Source organism: Meriones unguiculatus, chromosome 12 (genome assembly GCF_030254825.1).
Source record: "Meriones unguiculatus strain TT.TT164.6M chromosome 12, Bangor_MerUng_6.1, whole genome shotgun sequence".
In the NCBI taxonomy this organism is placed as follows: Eukaryota; Metazoa; Chordata; class Mammalia; order Rodentia; family Muridae; genus Meriones; species Meriones unguiculatus.
In genome coordinates, this window is record NC_083360.1 from 27,676,612 (window position 1) to 27,687,948 (window position 11,337).

The following is an 11,337-nucleotide window of genomic DNA, read 5'->3' on the forward strand; positions in this document are numbered from 1 at the left end:
AGTGTCCCAGAGTTCTGCAGGGTGTCTGGGAGGGTTGGCTAGACACCCTCGCCCAGAGATCTGGAGCTGGCCAGCACCTGCCTGCTGTGAGCTGCCCCAGCCCAGGGTTTTCCACTGTGGAGCAGGCCACCACTGCCCACCTCCTGGCCTAGGTGCAGATTCAGGGCCAAAACACGAAGGCAAGCCCACTCCCCACAGGAAAGGAACTAGCAAATTTTACCCTCCCCTGGCATGCTCTCCCCTCCCCAACACCGTCTCTGCTTAAATGCCCTTTCCACATCCTAACCCAGCACCCCATTCTGCAGACTTGCCCCCTCCTAACATTATGATGAGTCCCATCCCTATCCCCTGGTTTTAGAGGGATCCCCACACCCACCCTCCTGCCTGTCCATCCAGCTTTACCTGCCTCGATGCCCTGGACCACATAGAAAACAGCCTGTCACAGTCATGGCTCTGGGCCATGCTGCGGATCCCAGATCCCACGGGTTCCAAGCTGTCATCAGCCCCTCTGCACCTGCAGTATCCCGTTTGCCTCAGGACTCACCTGCACTGCACTGCCTTGGTGTTGTGAGAATATTTGCCCTGGGGTGGGAGGTTGGGGGGCCTTTAGGCAACACCGTATTTCCCCCTCCCAAGGTCCCAATGACAAAAAGTTGGAGTCCACCAAAGTTCATCCTGGGAACCATCGAATATAGCAGGCTTGCTCGTAGAGCAATGAGTGAGGAGTGTGGGTGACCTTAGAACCGCCACACTGGAAGATCTGCACCCAGCAGAGATGGTGGAGACCATTCCTTAGTCCTTTCCTACCTGCACACTCTAGCCCCTCTCAGAGAACTGCGCCCCCACTTAAGGCCACTTGCAACCAGACCAGAATTGCATACAGCCTGTTGGGAGGGACTGCTGGTTATTCAGGTGAGCGTCCTATAACCCTTCCACCACTCCTTCTGGAAGGACACGTGAGCAGTCAAGAAGCCCAGGTGGGACGGTGTTTTGAGAGCACCTCCTGATGGTGAGCTTGGCTTGGAGGACAGTCTTGACAACACTCCCTGACCCTCAGTCAGAGCCAGGCTTCCGCTCTGGGCCTTCTGCCTGACACCTGCCCCCACTGTCCCGTTCTACTCCTGTGCGTATCCATCACCATCCCTGGCAGAGAACTATGGGCCCCACGTACTCTCTCCACAGACCCCTGCCTTTCTGCATTCACGATGAATGTCACTGTGCCCCTCCTGTGCAGCCATGTCCCCATAGTGGCATGGTAGGGCCCAGATAACACCCTGCTTCAACAAGTCATGACGATGAAGAGACAGTTGGGGCTAAGCTGGAGGTGTACCTGCAGGGTCCATTTGAGCCTCCATCTCCTCCACATTAAAGAGCAGCCTCCATTCCACATCCCCTTGAGCTACAGCCTCCTCCTGGCTAATGCTAGAAGGGTCAACACAGATGCCTTCCCCTCCTCATCACTGTCTAAGCTCTCCATGGCTCCTCCTAAGAAACTGCCGTGTGTGTGTGTGTGTGTGTGTGTGTGTGTGTGTGTGTGTGTCACTGTTCAATGAGCGTTTCCTCTGTGTTCCTTTGACATCCAGAACTTGCACTGAGGGCCAGTGTCCCTAATCCTGTTACTTGGATCCCAGAGGGGGTTTGGGTTAGTGATATGAATAGTAGCTATACAAGAAGAAACAGATGAGCTTGCTCAGTTCCCCTGAACTGTGACCTTTTAGGTCACGGGGCACCAGGTGAGAGATGTGAGCTAATTCCAAACCAGGAAGAAAGCTCTCTGCACAGAGTCGTATTGGCTGGAATCTCCGTTTGGGACGTGATCTCAGACTGCAACCTCCATAGCTGTGAGAACATCCGTCTCTGCTGCTTAAGGCACGAAGTCTGTGGCTTTCTGTCAGGGCCCCAAGTTGACAAACGCGCACAGAGGTCACATGTCCTCAGTGGACAACGTGATTAGACTTGTTGTGTCCTTTCTTCTGTACCAGGCCCTCTTCCTGGAAGGAGGATTCAGCCAGCCTCCCCAGGCCTGCCTCATCTTACTCTGCCCCTGATTGTGAGTGTCCTTCTTAGGTCACCTGTTGAAACAAGGGACAGTATCAGGAAGAGGGATGTTAAGAAGTGATGAGATTGGGACTGGAGGAGGGGCTCATCGGTAAGAGCATTAGCTGCTCTTCAGGAGGACCCAGGTTCAATTCCCAGCACCCACGTGGCAGTTCACAGCCACTTGTGACTCCAGTTCCGGAGGATTTACCCTCTTTTGGCCTCCACAGACACCTGCAAGGGCATGCTGCTCTTACAGAGTGGGCACACACATACACATAAATATCATTTTTTAAAAAAAAGAAGCGGCGATGAGGTAGGGAAGAGGGAGGTCCTTGTGACAGGATTAGTGCCCTTCAAGACAAAGCATGTGGCTTCTTTCTTGTCGAGTGAGGACATAGCTAGAAGAGAGCTAACCACAAACCAGGAAACAGCCCTTACGGGGCACCAGGTGGTACTTTGCTCTCATGACAATATTCAGAACTTCAAGAAGGTGTGAGTGATGTTTAAGTGATCAGTGTATGGTGTGGGGGGGGTGCACACCGAGTTTTAATTCCAGGACCACACATATACTGGGTAATTACTGCCACTGATCTGTCCCCTGTCCTTGTGACGATGCTGTTTTAGTTTGCTTCTCTATTGCTGTGATAAAACATTCTGGACCGTTTACAACCTCCAGGTCAAAATTAGGTAGCGAGCACAGAGGAGTGCTGCTTACTGGCTTGCTCCCCCTGGCTTGCTTTCACCGTAGTTTCTTATACAACCAAGACCCACCTGACTAGGGATGGCACTGCCCTTTGTGGGCTGTTCCCTTTTACATCAATTAGCAACCAAGAAAATGCCCCGTCAATAAGGCCACAGGCCAATCTGGTCCAGACAATTTTTCATTCAAGATTCTCTCTTACCACATGACTCTGGGTTCTGTCAAGTTGACGACCGAAGCTAAGCTAACTATGACAGGTGTCTCTGTTACAACACCCCATGGAATACCCCAGGGTGACTTCTGATCACTTTTACCAGTTTGTGAATTTTCTATAAATAGATGTATGGGATCTGTCTCCTTTGCTGTGTGTTATGTTTCTGCGACTCACTCAGGCCCTCAGGTAAGTAGCTGTAATTTGTTCCTTGTTTACTGCTGTCCGGTTTTCCCTTCTAGAACTGTGCTGTCCTCTGCCCGGCTTTAATGGGTATGCAGGGTGGCTGAGAGTTTAAAACCTGTGTAGTCGGCTCCTCCTGTCTCAGCACTTGCATGGTTTCTGAGTGCTAAGCCCAGTTGTGGAGCCTAAGCACCTTCCTGACAAGCATGTTTCCACTGCCCAGCCTCCTTCAGAGAGCACTGCTGCCCTGGCTTGTGGGGTCAGCTACTCAGTTTCCACTGCTGAGTCCAGCACCCTCCAGATTCACCTGGCCTGGCCCTCACACCAGCAATGATGCCCTGAGGTGGTGGCTCTGCACCCCATGCCTTTCCAGCCTTCCCTCACCCTCCTCTCGACAGCCTCATAGTCCTCCAGACTCCAGGGTACTCCTCCCTACTTCCTACACTCCAGGCTCCCAACTTCCAAATGCTAGGCCTCAATTCTGGAGTCTCACCATGTATAACCCCGCACCTCCCTGTGTGCCTCATTTGCTTCTCCACCAGACACTGGCGATTTCTGTGACAAGGTGGACCCCCCAGACTCCCAATTTTCACAATCTAGTCACTGCCTAGCCTGCTATTTCTAACCCCCTCTCCTCTCCTCCATTCAGAATCTACAGGCTAAATGACGGTACCAGTGGCACCCAGCCTCAGGAAGATCCTTGGCTCTTGCTGAAGCTCACGTCATGCTTCTTGCCTCCTGTAGAAGTACAGCACCTATCACTTCTTGAGTTAGGTGTGGCTGTGAGGCATGCTTTGGACCAAAGGATGTGAAACATTCAGAGTGTCCTCTGAGCTGGTGCTCTATAGCCTGTGTTTGCTTTATTAGTGTTCTTCTTCTTTTTTTTTTTTTCTTCATGTCTAGGAATCTTAGAGAACCTACTCATCCAGGTAAAGCTTCCATTAGACCCTGAGTGACTATAGACGTCAGGGTCCCCACCACATGTGTAGGCTTAGCAAGTGCAAACCAGTGCTGCTGCGTGGAGTTATCAAGTCCTGGGGGCTGTTTGTTTCTGCAGCACACCTTTACCTGTCCTGACTGCTCTATCCTTGTGCAGCAGGTAGAGGTGAAGCTTTCGCACATGCTTTTGTTCCTGTCTCTGTAATGGACCAAGTTACACTGTGCCAGGAAAAGTCATAGCGCACAATTATCTCTTAGGAGTGCTACAGGAGTGGGTTTCAGAACTAGGGACAGAGCTTAGTGGGAGCTTCCTCAGCAATGTGCAAGGCCCTGGGTTTGATCCTCAGCATTGTAAGAAACAAAACAAAAGGAGCTGGCTGCCAGTCTGACCCTCATCCGGGACCTAGGCTGGGTCAGTATTTGTTACAGCTCCTTTCATTTAAGACATAAAACCAGAGCTTGGGAGATAGCCCAGTGGGTAAGAGTACTTGCTCTGCAAGCATAAAGACCTGAATTCAAATCCCCAGGAACCATGTTAAAAAGAAAAACAAAAACAGCTAGGTGTGGCTGTTTTCCAGCCTATAACCCTAGCACTATTGGAGCCAAAGACAGGAGGATCACTGGGGCTTGCTGGCTGCCAGGTTAGTTCCAGGTTCAATGAGAGATTCTGTCTTAAGGAAATAGAGTTGGGATGCAGTGTCTCTTCTGGTCTCTTTGTATACACAGGCATACACACACCTGCACATACATGTACACATACCACACTCCCTTATGCACACTGAAAGAAAGGAGGTGGGGGGGGACTTTTGCGTGCATCCTGGTCAGGTCCCTTTTCTTCCCTTCTTTCCAAAGGCAAGAACTATTCCTAAGCTAGCCCCTTCACTATTCAGTTCTAGCCTTTCACATACGTGCATACCTCCGAATCCTTTTGTGTAATTTTCAATTTTACATCAACATTATCATATCGACTGCCCTGTGTTGCAAACTGCTTCCCCCGCCCCTCTTCTGAGCATTGTTCAACCCTATATAGTTTTTGCCATCGATCTTGAGTGCAGGAAGGAAGCAATCGATGGTGGGCCTCGCTCGCTTTAAGAACCTTGACAGAACTGTTTGTGTGCATCTTGGCTGAGTCTGTGTTCAGTGATGTCATGGGAATGGCAAGAAATCGGCCACAGGGAAGAATTTACATCCCAGCAAGAGCTACAAGTTTAAGCTTTTCTCTCCAGATGGAAGGTTGTTAAATGTTTATCTGTGACCACAGTGAGCTAGGGTTTCGCCAGCCCACCCTCCACTCACCCTGATGGACGTTTAGCTTGTCTCCAAACTCTCAGGGCTGCAAACAGCACTGCAATGCTAGCCTCTCGCACGGGTCCTTACACCCAAAGGTGAAGGCTTCTGGGGATGTGAAGGGGGCCCCTGGGTGACCCTGGAATGCACCATTAGCATCTGTTTGTGGCCAAGCTGAGAAGTGGCGCCTTCCTGCTGCAGGGCCCGAATCTCTGCCACAAGAACTCGTAGGAAATGCTAATCTCCGTGCAGTGAAATTTATCGGCGCTGTCACTTGTGTTATGTCACCTTCTGTCTCCTGTTGGGTCCATACTCTCCATAGCTTGAGCCGGGAGGGATGTCTACAGAATGTGCTCTGTCCATGTTCACAGCTGAAGACATGTACTGAAGGGTGGTCCATCTGAAGCCTGCTGTTATGCAGCTGAGGAGGGACCACACTCCCTACTTCACATGAACAACCTAATGTCCAGATCATCCACTGAACAGTACACCCCCACCTCACTTATCTTACGCACCAGGTCCCCGGGTGGATGTGGGTCTACTTCCGGACTCTGCTCTGTTCCATAAATATGTGTGTCTGATTCATATGACAGGACTACCTGATTCGGTGGTGTAGCTTTACCGTAGGCATATGTAGTGTCATATGTAGTGGTATATGTAGCTATGTCGTGTCAGTATCTGGTAGACCAGAGGCTGCATCTTGGCTTTTCTTCAGAATGGTCTTAGCTACTCCTGGGCTTTTACTCTTCTACGTAGATTCCTAGCTGTTCAGATCCCATTACAAATACTTTTGAGGGGCTGGAAAGATGGCTCAGAAGTTACAGGAACATACCGCTCTTGCTGAAGTCCCAAGTTCGTTCAGTTCCAGCACCGGTATCAGGTGGCTCATAGCTGTCTCTAACTCCGGCTCCAGAAGAGCTGATGCCCTCTACTGACCTCTGCAGGTACTTTACCTATATGCACATAACCCACACAGAGACAACACACCTACACAAAAACTACACTAAGTCATAGCCAGGCATTGGTGGTTTGAACCTTTAATCCCAGCACTTTGGAGGTAGAAGCAGAGGCAGGTGGATCTCTGAGTTCGAGGCTATCCTGGTCTACAGAGTGAGTTCCAGGATAGCCAAGGCTACACAGAAACCCTGTCTCTAAAAACCAAAAATTAAAAAAAAAAATCTCCTAAAAATAATAAAATAAAAAAATTCTGGTATTTTTCGGTGAAACCAATATGAATTTATAATTATCCAAGAGGAAGTGACTGTGTGAATCATCTCCCCCATGGGCTGTGGCTTTTGTGACTTGACTGATGTATCCCCACATATCCCCAGTAGGTGGCACTATTTTGGAAGGGTATGACACCATTAGAAGTGGAACCCCGCTGGAGGAAATGAGTCCCTGGAGGTGGCTCTTGAGGTCTTATATTCCCACCCCTTCCTGTCTGTTCTTTGCTTCCTAGCTGTAGATGCAATATGGCCGGCCACCCCACATTCCCTGCCATGAACATTGCACCCTCAAACTGTGAACCAAAATAAAGCTTGCATCCCGCAAGCTGCTTTTCAACAGGAGTTTGGTTAAAGTCGTCACAGTGCCCTGACCTCTCTGTATATCTACTACATTTTCTTCTACACCCTTCAATTAAATCTTACAGTTTTCTTCATAACGAAAGTAGCCTTCATGGGGAAATGGAAAAATGTCTCAGAAGTTAAGAGTGCTTAGTGCTTAGTGCTTTTGTAGAGGACCCAGTTCCGTTCTCAGCACCCACATAGTAGATTCAGCATCCTCTTCTGGCTTCTACATGTGTGGCTATGCAGACACACATGGAGGTAGACACCCACACATACAAATAAAAACAAGTCTCTCTTAGGTTCTCTATCTGATCATGGTATCTGAAATCAGACAGTTCCCTCTGCCATGCTTCAACACTTGGCTGCTGTTCCAGTCAGTTTCAGGAAGACTGAGCTGTGGTGGTGACAGAGAAACCTTTGTCTTGTGTTTAGAAATGCTTTTAGTGTCTCACCATGAAAAAATGATAACAGCTGTTGAGTTTTACTTCGGGGTTTTATCTTAGTTATTTTTCTATTGCCACGATAAGCATGATGACCAAAAGCAATTTTGGGAAAGGAAGGGTTTATTCCATCTTACAGTTTACCATCTACCACGAAGGAAACTCAAGGCAGGAATTGAAGCAGAGACTGCTGGGAGACACTACTTATTGGCTTGTTCCTCATGCCTTTCTCAGCCTGCTTTAAGCTTTTTGGGGTCATCAGCCCAGCTGTGGTACTGCCCGCAGTGAGCTGAGCCCTCCCACATCAATCATCAGTCAAGAAAAGGCACCAAAGTTTGCCCATAGGCCAATCTGGTGGGTGCATTTTCTCAACTGAGGTCCTCTCTTCTGAGATGACCCTAGCTTGTGTTAGGTTGGCCAAATAAATAAGGAAATGAATAAATAAATAGCCAAACATTTTTTTTGTTTGTCTTTCTGTTTGGTTGGATTTAATATAGTGTCTCCTGCAGTACAGGATAGACTCAAACTTGGTGAGGGTGGCTTTGAACTGCTGGGCCTCCTCCCTTCGCTTCTCCAAAGTGCTCCACCATGTCTGCTTCCACATGGTGCTGGGGATCAAACCGAGGGCTCTATGTATGCAAGGCAGTCACTTTACCAACTGAGCTACACCTCCGGTCATGGCTTTGATGTTTGATTGCTCTCTTTTGTCTGGTTGAGAACTTCCTTTCTGGTTTTCTGAGAGCCTGGTTGCTGGACTGTACTGTATCTGTGATCATTTTTGCCTTTTACCTTTAGTCTGTGATGAAAGTGAATTAAAGAGAAACTGTGTCTCCAACCACCTTCACGGTCCTTAGAGAACCCAAAGTGGTAAAAAATAGAAATAAGCACACACATGTCCAGATTCTGTTTTGGACTTGTTTTTGAGTTTTGCATCTGGGTGTCAAAGTTCCACTAGCTAGTAAGTGTCTTTCCCATGGTTTTCTAGCAGGCCAATCCTTAGGTCATAAAATCAGTTGAAGAATGTTCTTTGCATGCTTTTAGGTCCTGTGCGACAGAGGTCATTTTCCAGACTTCTCCTGTGATGGTTGTACTATTTTACCCTCTCATCATCAGGGACTCCAGTTTCTCTGCATCTTTGCCATTTCTGGGCTCCTTGTTGTTGGCCATTGCAGCGGGGACAGAGGAGCAGTTCATTGTGGCTTTACTGCCTTGCTCTGTGGCTAAGGCTATCACCTTTCCCCTGTTTGTCTTCTGTACAACAGCTTTGGTCGTGTGTCAGCTCTGGCATTTTAACCACTTGCTAATGAATTCTTTGTTTTCTTGTTATTGACTTTTAAAAGATTTTTCCCCCTATGGCTTGAAAACAACTCACTTTCAGATATAAGCTTGGCAAAGATTTTTTTCTCCCAGGCCAGCACTTGTCTTTGTTTTCCTAATATGGCTTCTAAGAAGAGGTATTTTTCGTTTTTAAGAAACCCAAGTTATCAGGGTTTTTCTTCTTGCCTGGACCCTGCTTCAAATGCCAAATATAAGAAATATCTGGCTAATTCAAGGTCACAAAGGTGTGTATCCTGTTTTCTTCTGCAGCAGAAATTGGCAAACTGTTGCCTAGGGACCAGCTGCCTGTTTTGAGCTGTGGAGTGTCAAGAGCGCAGCTGTTCCTGTCCATTTGTGCATTTCTTACAGCCTCTTTCACAGCACTGTGACAGACTTGTCTAGATCCACCAGCGACCATAAGACCCATGGTCCTAAAATATTTCCCTCCTTTAAGAAAAAGCTTCCCACAAGAATGTTCATAGACTACAATCATTTTCGTGTGTGTGTGTGTGTGTGTGTGTGTGTGTGTGTGTGTGTGTTTATGCAGGTGTGTCGGAGGTATGCAGGTGTGTGTCAGAGGTCAATGCTGAATGTCTTCTTCTATCACTTTCCTTCCCCTCTTCCCCCACCCCCTTTTTTAGCTTTTTTGAGACGGACTCTCTCAGAGAACCCAGAGTTCTCCATTTCGTCTGAACAGACCGGCTGGTGGGTCCCCTGATGCCCTGCCTGTCCCCTCGACATTAGAGTTCAGACACATTGGACACCCAGCTTTTACATGGGTTCTGGGGATCTGCACTGAGGTCCTCACACTTGCATTTATCAGGATATCGGGTTGTGTGAGCGTGATAGCAGCAGAGTCTATTTCTGGTCTACAGTTCTCTCCCACTGACCTACTTCTCTGTCCTGGCATCAGTACCCCCTGAGTCAGTGGTAAGTGCTTGCGGTGTTAAATCAGTTTGTCCTCTGGCTTTGTTTCTTTATTTTGCAATTAGAGCCCTGCCAGGACCTTTGTGTATGTAGATGACTTCTAGAATCAACTGTCAAATTCCTAAAAGAAAATTATCCTGTCCTATTTTCATTTGGATGTTAACTTATGGATTGATTTGGAGACACTTGACATATTTGGAGACACTTGACATATTCACAAGACCTAGTCTTCCACACCACGGGTATAATCTCTCTTCATTTCCTCGGATCTTCTTTAGCCTAATTCCTAACCATCCTTGCCTCGCAGTCTTGAATATATCACTCCTTCAAACTTGTGTCAGACATAACATTCCCACTGTCTGTGAATCAGGGGTGTTCTCAGTCTAGATGATGGGAGCAGCCTCTGTCCCAGCCAGGTGAACCTCACACGCCATTCCCTGGGTCCTTCTGCTCTTCCTCCAGCTTAGTTGTTTCCATAATTATGGGTAGGTATGCTAACAGGCACTAGAGAACTCAGGCTAGCCCTCGGCCATCAGGAAGTTCACTTTACCCCACTCATCCACTGTGACTTTCCCCCAACTCAGCTCCGAAGCTCCAGGTGGCTCAGGTGGGTGAGTCTGCCTGTTATTCATTTATTGGAGTGATGGAAGCTTCCATGCTGTGCTCCAAACTCTGCTTCTAATAGTTCTTCTTGGCCAGCAGCCAGAATTCACATCCAGCCTTGAATCTGGGGAAGGCAGGCACTCAGGTTCCCCCCCTACTAGGTGGGATTCCACATTGGCCCTCCAAGTGATACCCCATCCAAACCTCCTTCATTGCCCACTGAAGGTCGGAGGATCCTTGCCACCAGCCCCAGCTTGACCAGTTTTCTTTGGGAATCAGATTTCTTCCCCTGAGTGGATCACAGTTAATTGATTTGACTCTTTAAGAAGGAAAGAAGGTCATGGGTGTTACTTTGGGTTTATGCGACACTGGGGTGCCTGGCTTTGCCACACCGGGAGGTACAATACAGCCCCCCCCCCCAGCCCTTCTTCATCCTGAGGACACTGAAGTCAAGAGAAATGAATGGGCGCATATCTAATCCCTCCCTGAGGCCAGCCCTAGGGGAAATTTGGAGAACCTGCCATTAAGCATGATCGAGCAGTTTGGCCTAGAAGAGACGTGACCTCCATCTGTGTGTGCCTCTGTAGTGATCAATAATTCACAGCACTTGCTGGCCCAGCAAGCGAGGAGCCACCATCGGCTCTGGCCTCATGAGCGACACTGTGGGTCCATGCTCACCCTACTTTGCCACCTGGGCCTGGTGATGTCAGGGAGGCAAGACAGGCTCTCGGGGCGGGCTCCTGGGAACTTAGTACAATGGCCCAGGGGCCATTCTGTCATCTGTGGCCACACTGTGTCCACTAATGAAGTGGTCACTCTGTCCAGCTGCATCCATAGAGATAAACTGCCTCCTCTGAGCCTTCCGTTATTACCTTGGTGCTTAAAGGAATTGCTAAGTCCTTACTGAATTAGTTCATTCACTTGATTTTTAAATGATTGGTCAGGGACAGAACGATGACTGGTTCAGTGGGTTAAAGTGCTTGCAGTGTTAACCCGGTGACCTGGGATCAATTCCCACATCCCATAGAGGAAAGCGAGACCTGATCACACAAGTTGTCCTCTGACCTACACACACACACACACACACACACACACACACACACACACCATGGTGCAAGTACC